The following is a 14310-nucleotide window of genomic DNA, read 5'->3' as shown; positions in this document are numbered from 1 at the left end:
GATAAAATGCATATATACATGTTGACATTTCAAAATATTCATCAACCTTTTGCCACATTTCAGGCTTCAAATATAAATATATAAAATTACAATAATGAAGTGGAATGAAATGTATGTGATATTTAAACATTTTATAGATAAAAAAAAAAAAAAAAGAAAAATTGGGTGTGCAAAATTATTCACCCCCTAGAGTTAATACTTTGTAGCGCCACATTTTGCTGTGATAACAGCTGCAAGTTACATGTGAATCAGTTTTGCACGTCAAGAGGGAAATATCGGCCTATTCTTCTATGCAAAAAAAGTTCAAGCTCAGTGAGCTTGAATTTGGGAGCATTTGTGAACAGCAGTTTTCATTTCTTTCCACTGTTTTTTATTAGATTCAGTTATAGATTTTGACTTGGCCATTCTAACTAAATATGTTTATTTGTGAACCATTCCATTGTGGATTTTTCTCTACGTTTTGGATCATTGTCATGTTTGCAGGTTTTCTTCAGAATGATTCTGTATTTGGCTCCATCCATCTTCCCTGTCCCTGCTGAAGAAAAGCAGGCCCAAACCATGATACTGCCACCACCATGTGACTTAACATACATAACATTTTGGATTGTTGCAAAAAGGTTCAGTTTTGGTTTCATCTGACCAGAGCACCTTCTTCCACATGTTTGTGTGTCCCCAAGGTAGCTTATGACTTTTTTATGGATATCTTTAAGAAATGGCTTTCTTCAATAAAGGCCAGAATTGTGCAAATGATTGTTGTCTGATGGACAGAGTCTCCCACCTCAGCTGTAGATCTCTGCAGTTCCTCCAGAGTGATCATGGGCCCCTTGGCTGCATCTCTGATTAGTCTTCTGCTTGTTTGAGCTGAATGTTATGTCAGGGTCTTCGTAGATTTGCAGGGTCTGATAATCTCTCCGTTTCAATATTATTGCTTGCATAGTGCTATTTGGGATGTTTAAAGCTTGGGAAATCTTTTTGTATACAAATCTGGCTTTAAACTTCTCCACAACAGTATACCTTGTTCTTCATGATGCTCTTGGTGCTTTACACAGACCTCTGAGACTATCACAGCACAGGTGCATCTATATTGAGACTTGATTACCCACATGTTGGTTCTATTTATCATCATCAGTCATTTAGGTCAACATTGGATCATTCAGATATTCTCACTGAACCTCTTGTTAGGAATCCAGTTTATGTGGGTTGGTTTTGTGTTTTTCTCTCTCCACCACCAGGTGGTGCCCCGTTCCTCGTTGGGCCTCCCTGCACACCTGCGGCTCGTTGGATCATTACCGGAGGAGTATTTGAGCAGTGGGCTGTCACTACCTCGACGCGAGAATTTTTGCCAGTTTTGGGTACTCTAGCCAAGCTGAGATTAGCAGAGTCTAACCAAAGCTTTGTTTCTCTGAGTCTAATCTTGTTTTTGTCTTTGCTCTTCGGCAGTAAGCCTTTCCTGTGTAACTGGATAACCTGGACCTTCTCCCTCTAGAAGAATTACTGAGTACACACTGAGCAGGGGTAAACCTTCACATGATTCTTCAAGTCCTCATTGGAAAACCAAGTGACAGTCTGCTCCTTTACTCCTCTGGGTCCAACATGTGTCAACCTGTCCGCTCTCCAACGAGTTCCCTCTCCTCTGGATTAATTCCCCACAAACTCGATTCAAGGATTAACACGAGCCCCCTCAAACGTGAGTTTTTCTCGAGCTAAATCCAAGCCTCAGTCAAATTTCCTATGGTCCCTGAACTGTTAACTGTGACCTCTCCTTTGGACTTTCCGGTTCCGGTTCACCAGTCAACTGAGTTCCAGCTCCTACTTCTGTGTTTCATCAACATTCAATAAACCTGTTAAACTTTTTTCCTTGGTCTCTGAGTGGTTCTCTGCTTGTCGGTCAGATCGCTTAAACCAATTATGACACTTCTGGAGTTTACTGCACTGAAAGTTAAAGGGGCCAGTTAATTTTGCATGCCCCACTCTTCAGTTTTTTATTTGTTAAAAAAGTTTGAAATATCCAATACATTTTTTTTTTTTACTTCATGACTGTGTCCCACTTGTTGTTGATTCTTCACAAAATATTTTTCTATTTTATATCTTTATATTTAAATCCTGAAATATTGCAAAAGGTCAAAAAGTTCATTGGGGCCAGATACTTTTGCAAGGCACTGTACTTCATTGAGGCCAAACAACATAAAGAGTGGGTCATCAGAGCAGTATGTCTGTTCAAAGCACGTACAGTAACTGGTCTTGGCAACCAACTGCAACTGCAGCATAAAATTAGGACTAGCCCATGGAGGCATGATCTTGTGGGAAATTCACAAGCAGAGAGTTACATGACAGGAATTAGACAAACATGGAGGTTATGAAAAACAAGCTTATGAAAAGTGTTTTAATATTATTATAATTAATCTAGAAACTGCAAAATCCCATAACATGCTATCTGAAAGCAAGGCCAGTTATGTAAAAAAAAACAAAAACAAACAAAGAGCAAGATTCCACCCGTCTTGTCCACTCAGCATAACATGGTAGTCTCACACTCACACAAAGCACTTAATGATAAAAACAATAAGGGTGATTCTAGAGTTGTGTCCTGATGTATTTCAATCACGAATGCCCAACTCCAGTCCTGGAGAGCTCCAATCCTTTAACTTTTGGATGCACTTTTGGATGACTATTAAAAGGCCTAATGGGGATGTCTGCAATTATCCTTCATGATATAAGTGGCAACTTACTGGACAGGTGTCATTACATCTTCATGAGCTTAAGTCTGTTTGTCTCTGATTTGAACCAGTTTGAAGCTTAGTACTAAGAGTAAAATTTACAGCTAACAATAAATTAAAAGATTTCCAATGTGCTTTCCTGAATTGGTCAAACAGGATACTTTCCGCGAATTCAAACAGGAATGTCAAAGGAATATTTGAAGAAGCCTCAGGTATGTTCTTTTTAGCCGGAATTTATGGGCATAATGAGATTTGTGGAGAGACTTAAAACCTGTGATTAAGAGGATATGAGTGAAAAAGACGTGCTACCTTACCAAATAATACAATTAAGGGTGCTATTAAAAGGTGTGTGTTGAGAAGCAGAGGAGGTGTTTTAACACCACATCAAGATCAATACCAGATTTTATGGCTTATATGCTGTTCTTAATTTAAACCTACAGGCGCTGTTAATGCAATATTAGTTTTTTTCTTTTTAGGTCCAAATTAGCACTTCCAGCAATGTATTACTGAGCAGAGTGTGTGTTCAAAACATTTGCAAGATAATTAAAACGGTTTAAAGGTACAAAGCCTACTAACAATAGTCAGCTTGTCAGCAATAACCATTAACATTTCCCTGTTAAATGTTGTCATTAACATTTACATCAAGGCAAATTAATCGATCTTCATGTTTTATTTCTAAAACATGGTGAAGTAATGATTACGGCAATACATGGGGGGAAGTATAGGAGAAATGTCACATGGACAAGCTGGAATTATTAAATGTTTGTTAACTTACTTTGGCAGTAATTGATTACATAGTTTCCCTTTTCTATGTGTAGTCATTTAAGCCCTGACGGATTCTAAACAACTAAAAGCTCTTTCTTACATAATATTTAACAAAACAGACTTCTGCTTTAATCTGCCGTTAACCTGGTACTTGATGATTTATTGAATTGAACAACAACATTTGCTCCACTAAACTGTTACACGGAGAACCAGTAGTAATCCATTAACCCTTGTGAACTTTAAAAAACAGATTTTTAAAATACCCATGAATTGCAGTTAAAAACTTAAATTCCTTAGGGTTCAAAGTGTCCCGACATGCTATTCTTTACCTGCAATGGACCTCGGGTTATACAATTTCGTGAGGAAGTAACTGATTTAGCACAAAAAAGCATCAAACTTTTCAGAACACCGAATTTAGAATCTATCACAATTAATTGGCTAAAATTACCTAATTTTGTCAGGTGAAAATTATCTTAAAAAGTTTGGTCAATTTTCCCTGGAAAGTTTCTCCTTTTCATCTTTACATAATTGTACAAGGCAGTTCAGGTCTGCATAGCAGAAAGGAGAAAAAAACTGGCAATGCAAGATCCATCAGTTTTCAGTTGATATTTTACAAGTTAGCAGTGGTATATTTACATACACTATTCTATATCTTCCTAGCACTGCAAAGACATAACATTTAAATTACTCTGAGTAAGCTCTTAGGTCAGCTTTCTATGCATCTGGTCGTTCAACCTATCCAAGCATTTTACAAGCAGGTTCTCGCCTGATTTACTTGGGTACTGGAACCAGGCAAACTATAGCATTGCACAGCAAATATACGATTCACTCAGTTGTAGAATGTACTCTGTTGCAAACTATTTATTTAAGTTTGCTTATTTTAAGGTAAGTCTTGATAAGGCTTACACATTTCTTTTAGGCTCTTAGGTAGGCTAAAGGAGGATCTCTCAGAACTGGTCTAGGGTCCTGTGCTAAATTAATTATTAACTTTCACAGATGTAAGCTGCTTCACAAACTGTACATACACAGTGGGATGCAGCACTGGGAGTTTCAAGCAACTCTGTGATGGTTAAAGGAGATTAAAGGCCAATGTGTGTGAGCTGTCCAACCAGCACACATACCCATATGGTGACTAAAAAGATGGAAAAAGAATCCGGGGCAGTCAAAAATATCTCTATCTTTGCTTGCACTTGTAGTTATTTTTACTCAAAAATGTAAGTTAAGTTCACCTCTCAATTTATACCAGGTTTCATTAAAACATGACATAAAAGCTTGAGGTAAACACAAAAGTTGCCACATACACTATCACTGTCTTATTGTGTTATTTTCTCATTATAGCCCTGGATGAAAATTGTAAAGGTAAAAACAGTTTTTCCTTATGATGTTTTGTTCAAGTCTGAAGTTGAATATAGAATCTATTCTTACAATATCAATTATGTTCAAGTCGAAGGCAAGGCAAGGCTAGACATATGCATTTATATTACCTACAGTATTCAGTACCAAGGCATTTAAAAGTAGCCTACTTTACATCCCTTCTTTTGTGTGTGAAGTATGCCAATTCCAGCTTGAATTTTTTGGGGTGGTTGAATTTTGTGCAGCCCTTTTTGGATTTCTTGAACTCTTGTTACAAGCATAAAAAAAAAAAAAAAAGTTGAGGCAAGCTTTTACACCTTGAGGCCAAAGCACATCATTGGCAAAGGAGGTTGACAACATAAAAAAAAATGGACTTTCTGTCGAAGGAGGTTTCTGCTATCAGGCTGCAGCAGAGTCACACGACGAGGCTGGCGCGTGCAGTCAGTGGAAATTTACAAAAATTATGAGGTACGCAACACTAGCACAGAGGATGCCCACACGGTCTGCCCTCAGGGACAGGGGTGCCATTATTGGGTCACTTTTGCGCAGTGCATCCTCGTGCTCTGTTCAATGCGGCGAGTATAAGCAAAACTTTAATGGACATTTGGAGAAGACCTGATCAGTTAATAAGGCATCAGGAAGGTTGTTGACTGAGGAATATAAAAAGAGGAAGGGGAATGATTGAAAGAGTCTAATTTCTTTATACCACTTTTCAGATATTAGCACCTAACACTTCACATAACACAACTATAAATTTAATTAATCCTAGAGATGCTCTCAGGATTAAATGACAGGTTATAGAAGCTGACTTTCTCGCAATGCTTTCTAGCAGACACCGTATTCTGCCTTGACCATATCCAGAGCAGAGCAAATTTGCAAGAGTAGACTTGAATCACTCCATAATTGCAATATCACACTATAGTAGTGTACATGTAGACTTTAAATAGAACAGTAACCCAGTAAAGTTGTTATTTATATAGTAAGTTTTATTTTCAAAGGTAAGAGGATGTGGCAAGCAGTTCATTGGACTATCCCTATGAAATAAGTACTAGGACATAGGGGTCTACAAGCTACAGCCAAACTTTCTTGGTTACTCTGGGTATTTTCTTTGCTTCTCTAAATACTAGCAGTGTAGGTAGACCAGTATATTTTATTACTTTTGTAGTTCTGCCATATATTTCCATTTCTTCCATTTCTTATAAATAATTTAACGGTTCTCTGTGAGATATTTTAAGATTGACATACAGTAGCCTATTGCTTTAAAACCTAAAACTGTTTCATACATCTCTATACTGTTCTCTGAAATATCTATTGTGTTCTTTAGTCATATTTATGCTGTCAACTGATGTAAAGCTCTCACTGGATCGTTGGACCTATATTAAAATGAAACTAGCAAAGTGCAAGGTGGCAAAGTGTTGCAACACCTACGCAGGGTTTTCAACCTGCAAGCTGAAAAGTAAGTTAGGTCATATTAAAAAACCTTTACCTTCTCTTCGGTTGACTTTAGCAAAGCCTGGTCCGTGACTGCTTGACAGCTGAGAGGAGCTCCTGAAGGATGATGGTGGCAGATTGTACACTAATGGGTTGTCACACACATCTGTTAAATAAGCAAAACAGCAGAAAATACAGAAATCAGTATTTAGCATAGCCACTTGTCTAGACCTGCAAGACAAGCTTTGATGCTGCTGTTTTAAATTACAGTACATCTCTATTGTTGAAGAGTTGGTTACAAGGTACATTTTCTTTAAATAGAAGTAAAAAATTTAGAGTATTTTAATATCAGGCATTTCATAATTGAACATGTCACGGAGGAGACATTGGTATAAGAACAAATTTCATATTAATAGGTTACTTATTAATCAACTGCAAATTTGCAAAACATTTAAATCAAAATCTGCTAGCTTTGGCCATGATTATGTGCATGCACGACAAACTGCTTCATCTGATGTCGCTGTCACCCAAGTATGTAATTAACATAATAGTGATACAAAAATTATTAAATAATAAGTTAGATTACTCCGTTACTAAAAAAATAACACTCTTAGTAACAGTATTATTATCTAAATTATTATTGGCAAACACTGCTTCTCCCTTCACTAATATATTGGACTTGACTCCAGTAGGTCTTAATGTGTTGGCATGTTTTTGAATGTTTTTCAAACTGTGTTTGGTCATCTGCTGGGAAGCTGTTTCTCAGCTTTTCACTGTTGCTTCTCTTAACTGCTCAGATCTCCATGAACAATTTGTTCCTAACCCTTTTATACAGGCTGGTATGCTGGTTCTCTTCCGAAAGGATTTTGTAGGAAGATATACATTTAGTAGAATCTTCTACAGGCCAATCGTTCTAGTAGTTGCTGTCAGGCTTTAAGTTCACCATGCGTACAGCCATACATTGTACAGCCTTTAGGAAACTTTGCTCAAATGTTCAAAATTTGCTGTGGGCCGCCATTTTGAATTCCCCTTCTAGTCCCGTGAAATCTTGCGCTAAGCTCACATCTTACGAATCGCTAGAGTCTCATCCTATTGTTCATATATTGTCATGACGCAGCACAGAGGGGCGCTGTTATTGTTAAAATATCTAATATCCCAATGGACAATTTCATTGACGGGAACAAGCACGTTGCACTGTTTCCTAACAAACTTTGAAAAGTTTATGAAAACTCATCAAATGCCTGATAAATGTTGGATTTTTTTGGAGGTATTTTTGTTCTTTGGGAAAATACTGTTCATTAGTGATGGGGGTCATGAGGCGTCATAAAGTTTTTCAACACATTTGCATACTATAATGATATTCATTCGATACTGTGTCACTGAATACTGACACCTGCTGGACATCTAAAATTCCTACAATAAGCCTATTTGACAGACTAAACTGACACTGATTTGATGACCTACAATATAATTTACGAAAGCCATTGTTTGCTATAATGTATTATATCATATCTATAGTTTGAATTGAAAATATGACATTTTTAGAGGCAATCCATAAATGTGAACATACAATGGGAAAATTTAAGTGAGCATGTGAATAAGGATGTTTGTGGACTAGGATTTATTTATTAATTAGTTTTTCAACATAAATGATAAGGAGTTTAAGAATTTGGGGGAAATGAAGAGAGGAAAAAAGGGACAACCACAGAGTGAGCAATCTCCAGCTACTTCGAGAGCAATCAGGTAGGAAATGTGACTTGCATAAAATTTTGTGTAAAGATTAAAAACATTGAATTAGTGATCTCTGGTTTCAATCTGGAGTTAATAGGAATGTCCAGCAATATATATTTAAGTAAGATATTGATTTAGAATTCTTATTTTCTTTCTTATTGTTCTTTCAATATGTACTAGATACTCATTTTTTGTTTGTTTGAAAGAATTTAATTCCAACTCTGACAGTTAACAATTCCAAGAACAGCAGGGATTATAACCCAAATTAGCCACCCCATACCTATTCTTCCCTAACAAGGAAGGACAATTGTCATTTACAAAGCAAGCACTGCCTTGCCATGCAAAGCCTGAAGTTGTGGTACATCTTCTGTCTCTGCATTTGGGTCCTCTACAAACATCCACTCAGCTTGACAATATTAAGGTAACGTTTCTTTTATAACATTTTATTTTATTTCTATAATTACAGCAGTTCACTATGCACAAAGACAACACATACAGTATATTGCTGTCATTTTTGCAGTCTGAACTGCCTTCTTTTAAATAGGTTGTGTTGCAAAACTTAAGATTTCTTGCGGTTTCACAAAAAGCATACTTTCACCTTGAAGCCTATAATGTTTAGTAGCCAAAGTTTACCAAACTATCAAATCGAAAATAGAATCATGCATTTGTGATGACAGAAATAAGAGCAGGGAGGAATGTTTGCAGATTTATACATTAAAATGACCGAAACTGTATGTTATTGTAAGCTAAAGATTGTGGGTAATTGACTGCAACAATACAGGAATCATTCTACCTTTTAATAACATAGTCATTAAAATTGTTTATTTTGTTTAATGAGAACAGACTGTGGAGTTATAATTAGTAATTGCTTATTGCATATTTTTGCATTTTATAATTTTCTTCAAAGACTATACTATTCATTTGTACAGTATAGTGAAATTACCCTAAAAGTAAAAAAGAAAGTTCAACTTCAGAATAGAGGAACATAGCTTACTAGTGAAAGTTTTGTTATTGTGCCTCCTAAGGTTAGTGAGATCAGGAGATGAATGAGTCACATGTCACACACACATGCAAAAAAAATGATGAGTGAAATAAAAGTTTCGGATGGAAGGAGTTTATGTGTCACTGCATTAGAAAAGAGAGGACAGCAGTAATTAATGTTGATGTGATACAATGACCCAAATCCTCCACTTTTCTGTTGAGATTTTATTGTTTATTTAATTACCTCCATATTTCTTCCTGTGTTTCTCAAATATACACCATGATCTGCTATCTCAATGTTAACGTTACCAGACATTTGGCTAGGATCATCTTTCTTCACAATTTGATTCAATAATAGGTGATTCATAGCCACATGACTAGGGTATTTCTTCTTGCATAGGTTTACAAATGCAAATGACTGGTTGAAAATAGGCAAACAATTTTTCAGTAAATTCTGCCAATACAAGCAAATTGCATTTAATTGATAATGCACAAGAAGAGGGACATGCACTAAAAGTAAGATGACATAGTATTTATTGAAGGAATACAGTTATCACAGCCAGTTGGCCAGGATAAAACAATCAAGAAGAGTTTTCGAGTTTTTATTATAGAAGGTTGCACTGTTTTATATTCATATGTTAATTGAAACTCAAGACAACTGGTAGGATTCTTGCTGTTATATTACAGAAAAGAAGAGGGCTGAGGAGGAAGCTTGTACAGGAAATACATAGCTCACATTAAAGATGGAATAATGAAGATGTTTAATACCCACATGTGGGATAGATCACTGCTGATGCACTTGTTGGCGCTGATACCATGCAGCATAAGGTTAACCATTCTTTTTGTTTCCCACTTACAAAAAATGTTTATTATTGGCTTAATCACTAATTAACTTCAGCAGCCTATGAGTAGTTTTCTCTTTACTAAGTTTGGAATATCTGGTCAGCAATATAAAACCATATTTTTTTCCTATTTGGGCAGTTCCGGTTATCTGTTTTATAAAATAAGTTAAAATAAAACAAATGATCTAATTTCATTTAAACTCAGCCAAATTCCAGGTGTTTAAATGTAAACAAACAGGTAAAAATAGAGCCTATTAGTTAAATTTGTCAGGTAAATATTTGAACATTTAGAGAGGAAGATTATAGCTACAAAGGGCTTAATAAAAATGAAAGCTTAATGTTATCTTTAATAATAGCCTATTTCTTTTTTTATAAAGGGAACTGGGTGACAATCTGTTGTTGAGTTAAAAGAAAAACTCAACAAATGCATGCTACATTTCCTAAATATACATTTTTCTTGTTGCACATTTTTCAATACCATTGGAAATATAACCTCAAACATACTTTTACTTTTTTTTTTTTTCATTTAATAGCTGATGTTTCGTCTATGCTGTTTCAGAAACTGTTAGTGAAGTTGTGACCTTAGCAGGTGATTATCGGGCTGATACTAAGTTACCTGAAGAAATGATAGGGCCATTTGATAAATGGTCAGTCTTTAAAGAGGTGAACTTCCATATCGTAGTAGGCCTTGGGCAAACAAAAAACAAAACAAAAAAAACACCCAGAGGTCACAAGGCAGACAGATGCCCTGAAGTTTGCTGTCACTTTTATTACTAAAGTGTTTGTCCCTGAATTAATAAATCCAGATTCATGAGTGGTACCACAAGCCAGTGCCACCTTTATGTAACCTTGATTCAATCGGAACCTTTTATGACTCTACTTCTACTGAACACTTGACATAAAATGAAGGTGATTTATACCACACCGGCATGCATCGACCTCTGATTTACTCTCTAAAAGACATTCATCCTATGATGGAGCATGAGGAAGAAGAAGGGTTCCCAGAGAAAATGGCTATAACATTCAAATTAAACTGAATTTATTCCGAGGTCTATGTTCTCTCTATGCAAACCAGCAGCTTAATAGAAAGTAATATGTTTTGATTAGACAAAGTTGTTGGGCAGGAAATGTTTTCAGGTTGAAAACAAGTTTGAATTCTTTGGATCAGACTGCTGCCTGATTCTCTTAGCACTGGTCCCTCATGGTTCTACCTGCAGGTGGTGGGACAACTGGGGGATAGACTTGTGACAATCTTTTGGCTTGGCCCAACCCAGTCCAACGTGAGGAGCCTGATAACCAGGCGCTCTTCAATGACCCACATAAACCCCACCTCCTGCTGAACTCCTGCTGTTCTCTTAGTCGTGTCGAGGTTTGCGTTGGGAAGATCTTAAAAATACATCTTCCCTAAAGCAAACCTGGAGGCTTTATAGCTGCATCCAAGTCAGCATGTCACATTCGATGTCACCATAGCTTACCTACTAACCCAGGTCCCAAACCAACTTTGAGAATAGAATAACACTGATATTTTTTTTTTTGCCTGATGTGAGTCTGGCATTAACGCAGCACACTGTCTGAGGACAAGGTTAAATATGGTAAGATCCACACTGGCGGTAAGGACACTCGGTTACACCAATCGAAAGTCACTAAAATTTGTCTTTCTTCGGTGAGTAAATTTGCCAGACCAATGTTGGATTCCATAAGTTTCTTTGATTCCCTCCCTGATCTGACCAGTGATGACATGTTAAGCCGAATATCGCCATTGAACTGCTGGTTGTCTAGGTGGTGTCCTGAAAACGATGTACTGTAGGCTACATGGATAATTGGCAAAATCTTGGGGGAGAAAACCTGGTCTACAACAGAGAAGTGAAATCCATCCAATTTCGGATGGCGCAACTCTTCTTTCTTAAAAAATCTGGCCAAAATTATTAGTCCTCTAAAAGTCTTAAATCTCAGGGTGCACAACAGGAAGAACAATAGTAGTTTAACAAACCTCTCTGCAGCTTCTCTACTGTTACCCACCCATTACTCCATTCAGTGTCTTGTCCGTGACCAAAATCAAAAACATTAGAAAAGAATACTAAAGGAGCAAATCATGATAATGTAACTCAAATTCAAATGACTCCAACCAGGGAAAAATGTATAACTTTATGTTTTCTCTGCTTTTCATGTAATAGTAGCTTCATCAGTTCTGTTCCCATGTGGCTGTGACACAGTCATAGAGAGATGTCAGCTGTGCTGCTGCCATCAACAATTTTGTATATAGATGTTACAGCCTGACAATTTTTTCAGTATAGTCATCTTGCTCTGACTAACTGAATGTGCTCTCTTTTATCTTCTGACACAGACTGCTCATGGCCCATCTGCAACAGGAGCAGCCAACCAAATTACTGGAATGTTCATGTGTGTGGTTTGTGAATATAAAGTTTTGCAGCTACATCATTGTTTTATTTCTCCTTACTTTTTTTGTTTGGGTCAGGACATTAAATAGATCAATAGCAATGTGCCCTACTCATTTTAGGTCTACACGAGTAGATACCTTTCTTTTTGTTTTTACACTAAAGCAATTTTAATTTTGCTGTCAGAGATTTCTTCATACAGATTATCATAACTATCTTTATTAGAAATAACTGCAGGTTTATTCTTAATAGTTACTCTAAGAAAAATGTAACAGTTAGTGTATCAACTACAAAGCGTTTGCAGCCTGGTCTTGTAAAATAAGTTGTTTTATCAAGAGCAAAATCTATAGTGTCTTCTAGTTCTGCTCAGACGACCAGTAAAGTCGAAAATAATTCTCTTTCAGTAAAGTGAATATTACTCTAAGACCAATATATGAACAGTTTTCCACTCAAGAAAGAAAAATTACCACACCACTATGAACTGTTGTTAATTCAAAAAAGCAACAATGATATGCAGGACTGATAAACCATGTCTGCATATAGAATGCCTTAACCTGACATTCTTTTTTTTTTATTTTTTTTTTATGTATTTTTTTCTGAGGTAGTAGATTCTGTATTCCAAGAAAAAGGCACATATGTTAAAATGTATGCAATTGTTTCTTTGCAATAAGCTTTTTCTTTTTATATTTAAAGTAAAACTCATATTGCATTGTTCTATTTCAATAACAATTTTAAAATTCTAACCCAACCATATCTGTAAAAAAACAGCTTATCTGGGATGTAGCATATACAACCTAGGATAAAACTAATTTAATCATGTTCCTAAAACAGCATATAAAAACATGTTATTTTTTGTGAAGAACTGAACAACTTGAGAAACTATATCTGAATTTCAGTGCCAGATGAGCTTGATACTGAACAGGAAAATGATAAGAAGACAATTCTTTCTAAGAAGGAGATGATGTTAAGTCTTTTAAGGAGGAAGTAATTGCCATCTGTTGCTGTTATGTCGGATGAGAGTGCAGCATAATAAAGAATCAATTCACAGGCCCGTAAATGTCAGTGGTGACAACATAAATCAGTTGTTTCTGTGAAGATTAGGAGGTCAGAAAAAAATACATCTTTGAAAGTCCACCCTAGTATCCTTCTTGACCTAAGGCAAAGACAGCATAAATCATTTGTCTAAGGCTTGGTTGAATGCCCAGATGTGCTGTATGTGATCAAACAGCTCATGGAAGAAAGCATTGGTATAGAAATAACTAATAAGATTAATTCTCCATCTACAAAGATAGAGAGAGGAGTGACAACACTTTCCATCTGATTTGTACCTATATCAATTTGTTGATGTTAAAACATGTTTAGTGCCTCTGATGATTAAGCTACACTATAGTCCTATTAAAGTTTATAAAGGCTATGCAACATGGCCTGCACAGCTACCTATAGTCTGAGCCTTGCAAAACCAGACCCTTTTGCTTTTCTTTTGTCCTTCGTGTTTGAGTAGCAGACGGAATTAGAAGTTAGAAAACACAATTTATCTATTTGATAAAACTATGGGTAAATTTTGCCCCACAATATCCCTCCCATTTAAAAACTGTTATCTCTCAAACAATCAATAAAGCTGAGAAATCACAGTGCCTATCAGTGCCTCTCTTCCCTGTCCTCCTGAATCTATTTATTGATTCACAAAATCGTTTTCTGACCCGTGTCCAGCTGATTGAGCACTCGTGAAAGCATTTTGATACTGTAATTACAGTAAAAGAGGGCAATCTTCAGATTTAACCAAAGCAATTTCAACTGTGCAAGTCAAGAAAATATTAATTCAAAGCTTTCAGTGTTGAAACAATACAGCTCGCCTGCTCTGAGACTCAATAACTGCATGGAGTAGGATAACCTTGGGGGAAAACTTTTTAAAGTTTCTTTAAGTGGTTCACTTTCAAACATTTCTTAAAAAAATAAAATAAAATCAACATCTAAAGTATTTTCTGGAAGCCTATTAGGGAATAAATCTGGAGCAAAATAGCAAAAGTATCCCCAGGTTAAATCTTTCCAACATCTCTTTTAATGGTTGTTTTCTGCTTTCGAAAAAAAAAAAAGAAA

At 36.1% G+C, this 14310-nt stretch overlaps 1 pseudogene; it reads right to left on the bottom strand.

The window, feature by feature from the left end:
• Nucleotides 1–14310, bottom strand: part of LOC107096586 — a 104324-nt pseudogene that overhangs the window by 89426 nt on the left and 588 nt on the right.

This window comes from Cyprinodon variegatus, unplaced genomic scaffold (genome assembly GCF_000732505.1).
Source record: "Cyprinodon variegatus isolate N-32 unplaced genomic scaffold, C_variegatus-1.0 Scaffold635, whole genome shotgun sequence".
NCBI lineage: Eukaryota > Metazoa > Chordata > Actinopteri > Cyprinodontiformes > Cyprinodontidae > Cyprinodon > Cyprinodon variegatus.
This window is presented reverse-complemented; position numbering and strand designations above follow the sequence as displayed.